The 6,228-nt window shown below is 41.3% G+C and overlaps 1 pseudogene; it reads left to right on the top strand.

The window, feature by feature from the left end:
- The first annotated feature begins 800 nt into the window (after positions 1-800).
- Positions 801-4,299, top strand: LOC116901468 (annotated as a pseudogene).
- Positions 4,300-6,228: the final 1,929 nt, after the last annotated feature.

Genomic DNA, 6,228 nt, shown 5'->3' with positions numbered 1-6,228 from the left:
CAGCTTTCTATTGCCAATAAGTGTTGGTACCCAGAGATTGTCTATATCATTGATGTTGCGATTTTATTCAACTTGATCTTTTATAGAGTCTGTGTAGTTAACCACAGCTCCTGTGAGGTCATACCATTAATAGTCATATCATATCCAGGAGACAGCATTTCATAACAGTACTCCCCATCTTCTGATTCGTACATTCTCCATAAGTATCTTCTTCAAGGTCCCCTGAGCCTTGGAGGTGAGGGTTTAACACAGATATCAGTCCCTTACTCTCACTTCTTTGACCAGTTGCACAGCTTTCCATGGACTGTTACCCATTCTGACTGGTGTGAGGTAGAATCTCAGGGTTGTTTTGATTTGTATTTTCCTGATGACAAATGATATTGAACATTTCTTTAGATACTTCTCAGCCATTTGATATTCCTCAACTGAGAATTCTTTGTTCCATACCCCATTTTTAGTAGGGTTATTTGGCTCTTTGGAGTCTAACTTCTTGACTTCTTTGTATATATAGGATATTAGTCCTCTATTGGATGTTTATTAGGATTACATCCTAGGATTACTAGGCCAATGCTGCAAGCTTTAGATCCAATAAGATTGCACTTAGTGATCCTATAACAGTAGCATTCCTATTGTACCAATAGGTGCATCTTCCATGGCAGATTAGTATTTTAGCATATGGATCCAGTGCCAAATATGACTAGCAATGCCCTTTCCCCAGCAGCATACACAGCATCTCCATGTACTATGTAATCTAGCCAGAAACAAGGAAGTTTCTTAATTGTTTTGAGATTAATGTCTTTATGTCCATTAGTCGAGGTGTGTGGTGTCTTCAGGAATACAGTATATGACGACTAGTCTTGGCCTAACTCACATTTTATGAATTGCCTTAATCAGATTGCTCTGTAAGCATATCTATGGGAAATTTTCTTGATTGTTACTTGACATAAAATGACCTAGCTCACTGAGGACCGTACCACCCATAGGCTTGGACTGTATAAGAAAGGCAGCTAACATGAGCCTAGAAGCAAGCCAGGAATTAATACTTCTACATGGTCTCTTCTTCAGTTCCTGCCTCTAAGTTTTTGCTTGATCTCCTACTGTAGCTTCCTTCAATGATAGAATGTAAATTTTAAACTGAAATAAACTCTTCATTACCTTCCTTTTAATCATGGCATTTATTACAGCAACAGAAAGCAAGTGAGAGTAGAATCTTACCATATCATTAAGGTGAAAATAAAGGACAAATAGGAGACTCTAGATCCCTGCCGGCCAATAGCTCATACATAGGTATCCTTTGCCTTGACCTGTTATTTTCATTTAATAACCCATGTCTTTTGGGAAGGACATTATCCACCCAAGCCAGATAATTATTCAAACTCTTATTCTGTATGTTTTATTTTGAAATTAGCTTTACTACCCAGTGAGTGTTCTACACTCAGGAAAGCACACCACTTTCTGCTTCATTTTAGCTGCGACTGTGCTCCCCAGCCCAGGATTGCATTAGGCTTTCTGTGGATGACTGCGTGCACATATTTTCACATGTGCTAAAGTTGGTACATTAAAAATGCCGAGATACAAATATTTTCCTAAAAGTGAAATGTTAGCCAAAAGATACTGAAAAGATGAACTATGGAGAGGAGAAAGGTGGCTGAAATCTCCTAGAGCTAGTGATCAATCATTGAACACCATTTGGCTAGTCTTCAAAATGTGCAGGACAGGATTTGGCATCCAGTCTCGTGCTGGTGCCACTGAGGTTTGTGGGGAGGAAGGCCCTGGCAGAGATCCTAAGGCCGGGAGAGGGTATGCCCAGATGCTTTAGGTCAGCTTTCAGAGGCCTCATTAATGTTCTCAGCATTTCACACAGTCCTTCGCTCTCTTTCTTTTCAATGTCTCTTTCTTCCTTCAGAGTGTCTTTGTTGAGAAAAGTTATTTGGGCATTATTGTAGACACTATAGACAGCACTGGACAAAACATGAATATGTAATGTTAACTATGAGAGAAATGTTGTAAATTCCCATTCCCAAAATGGTATTATAAGAAGCATTATAAAGAAAAAGCAGGTAGGAAAGGGAGCCATGAAATGAGAAGGCAATTTTTAAGTTGGTCAGAGGATAAAGCCACAAATAATTCAATAACTTGTCTGTTTGGAAATTACTACCCATGCCTAGAGGTTTGTGTGGTAAGTCAACACCACAGTGACCCATAAAGGGACAAACTTGAGAAATGAATGAATGCACCTTATTTTAACTCAATCACAATCAGAGCGAATGCTCAAGAAACCCCTAATTCTCATACAAAATTGTCTTTTATGATTTTGGTTCACCGTATACCAATATTTCACATTCCTCTCTCACCTCTAACGGATCGAGTTCTTGAGAGTGCTTTGAGTTTGGGGAGAAACAAGTTCATGGGACACACATGAGCACTGGGGTACCTTTAGTTTCCACACTTTAGACCCTAAAACAGTATTAGACTATGGTAATGATTTGTATGTTTTGTGTAAAATTTTATGACTGTTGTTGAACATGCCCAAAAGGAATACGTCTAAACAATAAACCAAGAAAATACCCATGTCTCCACACCCTAAATACACTGACATCCTAATTACATTTCTTCTTTACAAATTTCAAGAAGTGTTTCTTAAAGGAAAAATATTGATTTGTATTTCCATAATTGCTAGGATTAATATTTTTGAGAAATTTGCTGGATATTTTAATTTTTTTTTAAATTTTGAGAATGTTCTGTTTGTATCCCAAGTCAATTCTTTCAATCAGTCAGGTTCGTGTGTAAGAATGTATATGTGAGACTGACAGGAGGTCTGGCAGCGAGCAAGATAGGGCATACTCAGGGCACCAAGAGAAAAGTCTGTTACTACTATGACGGGGATGTTTGAAACTACTATTATGGACAAGGGCACCCAATGAAGCCCCAGCGAATCTGAATGACTCATAATTTGCTGCTCAACTATGGTCTCTCCCAAAAAATGGAAATCTATCATCCTCACAAAGCCAATGCTGAGGAGATGACCACAGTGAGGACTACATTAAATTCTTGCGTTCTATTCGCCCAGATAATATGTCTGAATACAGCAAGCAGATGCAGAGATTCAGCGTGGGTGAGGACCGTCGGTACTTGATGGCTTGTCTGAGTTCTGTCAGTTGCCCACGGGTGGCTCTGTCGCAAGCGCTGTGAAACTCAATAAGCAGCAGATGGACATCACTATGAACTGGGCTGGGGGCCTGCACCATGCAAAGAAGTCTGAAGCATCTGGCTTCTGTTATGTCAATGATATCCTCTTGGCCATCCTGGAACTTCTAAAGTATCACCAGAGGGTGCTGTATATTGACATTGATATTCACCATGGCGATGGCGTGGAAGAGGTCTTCTATACTACAGACCGGGTCATGACTGTGTCCTTTCATAAATACAGAGAGTACTTCCCAGGAACTGGGGACCTACGGGATATTGGCAAAGGCAAGTACTATGCCGTTAACTACCCACTGAGAGATGACATTGATGATGAGTCCTATGAGGCCATCTTCGAGCCAGTCATGTCCAAAGTAATGGAGATGTTCCAGCCTAGTGAGTGGTCCTACAGTGCGGCTCAGACTCACTGTCTGGGGATCCGCTAGTGGCTTCAATCTGACCATCAAAGGACATGCCAAGTGTGTGGAGTTCATGAAGAGTTTCAACTTGCCGATGCTAATGTTGGGAGGAGGTGGCTACAGCATCCATAATGGTGCTCGGTGCTGGACTTACGAGACAGCCCTGGACACAGAGATCCCTAATGAGCTACCATACAATGACTACTTTGAATACTGTAGACCAGATTTCAAGCTTCACATCAGCCCTTCCAATTTGACTAACCAGAACACTAATGAATACCTAGAGAAGATCAAGCAGCAGCTCTTTGAGAACTTGAGAATGCTGCCCCATGACCCTGGGGTCCAAATGCAGGCCATCCCAGAGGATGCCATCCCAGAAGAGAGCGGTGATGAGGATGAGGAAGGCCCTGACAAATGCATCTCCATCTGCTCCTCTGACAAACGCATTGCCTGTGAGGAGGAATTCCCTGATTCTGATGAGGAGGGAGAAGGAGGTCGCAAGAACTCTTCTAACTTCAAAAAAGCCAAAAGAGTCAAAACAGAAGATGAGAAAGAAAAAGATCCCAAAAAGAAAAAAGAAGTCACAGAAGAGGAGAAAACCAAGGAGGAGAAGCCAGAAGCCAAAGGGGTCAAAGAAGAGGTCAAGATGGCCTGAGCAAGGCCTGCAGCTCCATCTTCTCCCCAAGTCCCTCACTTTCCCCCACTATCTCAGATTTTATATTTTCCTTATATAAATTATATTAAATATAATGTTCCCAGGGACTAGATAGGAACCAGGGTCCAGCGTACAGGGCAGTGGTGCTGGGAGAACTCTTCCCAGAGCTCCCTTGTCCGTCCTGCCCCAGGTCTGAGCTTTGAACCGCATAGGGTCCAGGTGAAAAAAAGAAAGAAGCCGGAAGACAAAATCCTGAACTGCAAGTGCCTGCTTAGGAGCTCTGCTAGGACGCCTTGCTAAGCTCTTCAGCAGGGGTGACTGTGTCTTCTGGGACCCCCTTTCAGGCTTGGGTAATATCAGCCACTTTTAGATTGGTTCTGTTTCTACCTTCCCACCCACCCGGGCAAGCAGAAAAACTTACACTGCCCCGTCTTCCCCCAATTCTGCAGGTGGAGGTTGTTAGCCTAGTTTCCTTTTTGAGATATTTTCATTTCATGAGACTCTTTGTAATAAAACAGCACATTGAATGTATATGTGTTTGATTATTTTTTTAGGTCTTTATATCAGCCTATTTTAATTCTCTGTCATCTGATGTACAAGTGGCTTCATCTTCCTGTGATTGTTTTTTGAGTTGTGCAGAAAGTTTTGGTTTTTCTTATTTTAATCATATTTTCTTAAATATTTTATATATTTGTATTTCAAAGTTATCCCCTTTCCTCAAGCTCCCATAACCCCTCTCGTTGCTTCTATGAGGATACTCCCACTCCTACCCACCACTCCCACTCCAACCTTAACACCCTGACATTACTCTACAGCCTTCACAGGACCAAGGGCTTTTCTTCCTACTGATGGTGGACAATGCCATCCGCTGTTACATATGTGGCTAGAGTCATGGGTCCCTCCATGTGTATTCATTGGTTGGTAGTTTAGTCCCTGGGAGTTCTGGTGGGGTCTGATTGATTGATATTGTTGTTCTTCCTATGGTGTTGCAAACTCCTCAGCTCCTTCAGTCTTTTCTCCAACTCCTTCATTGGGGTCCCCTTTTTCAATCCAATGGTTAGGTCAACCATTCTCATCTGTATGAGTAAGGTTCTGGCAGAGCCTCTCAGGAGACACCCATGTCTCCCTCCTGTCAGCAAGCACTTCTTGGCATAAGCAGTAGTGACTGGGTTTGGTGGCTTCATATGGATCCCCTTGGTGGGGCAGTCTTTGGATGACTTTTTCTTCAGTCCCTGCTCTACTCTTTATCCTTTATTTCCTCCCATGAGTATTTTGTTCTCCCTTCTAAGAGGGAATGAAGCATCCACATTTTGATATTCCGTCTTCCTGGGCTTCATGTGGTCCATGAATTATTTCTCAGGTATTCCAAACTTTGGGGCTAAAATTCACTTATCAGAAAGTATATACCATATGTGTTCTTTTGTGATTTGGTTACCATACTCAGGATAAAGTTTCTAGTTCCATTCATTTGCCTAAGAATTTCATGTAGTCATTGTTTTTTTAATACCTGAGTAATACTTCATTGTGTAAATGTACCACATTTTCTGTATCCATTCCTCTGATGAAGGACATCTGGGTTCTTTTCAGCTTCTAGCTATTATAAATACGGCAGCTATGAACATAGTGGAACCTGTGTCCTTGTTATATGTTGGAGTATCTTTTGGGTATATACCCAGGAGTGGTATAACTGGGTCCTCAGGTAGTACTATGTCCAATTTTCTGAGGAACTTCCAGACTGATTTCCAGAGTGGTTCTACTAGTCCCTGAAGAGTTTAAATTCCCCAGCCATCAACTTCCCATTTAGGGGGTACCAGTAAATAAAAAAATGGCAACTGAAGAAATCCTAATCACAAAATTAATGTTCATAGTGTAATGAAACATAATATTTAAATATTATTTCAAAATAAAGTATTCAAAGTGCCAATTAAAGTGGTGATTTTAAGATAGCTTACTCCCCCCCTTATGTTT

The sequence above is a fragment of the Rattus rattus genome, chromosome 5, assembly GCF_011064425.1.
Source record: "Rattus rattus isolate New Zealand chromosome 5, Rrattus_CSIRO_v1, whole genome shotgun sequence".
Classification (NCBI taxonomy): Eukaryota; Metazoa; Chordata; class Mammalia; order Rodentia; family Muridae; genus Rattus; species Rattus rattus.
This window is presented reverse-complemented; position numbering and strand designations above follow the sequence as displayed.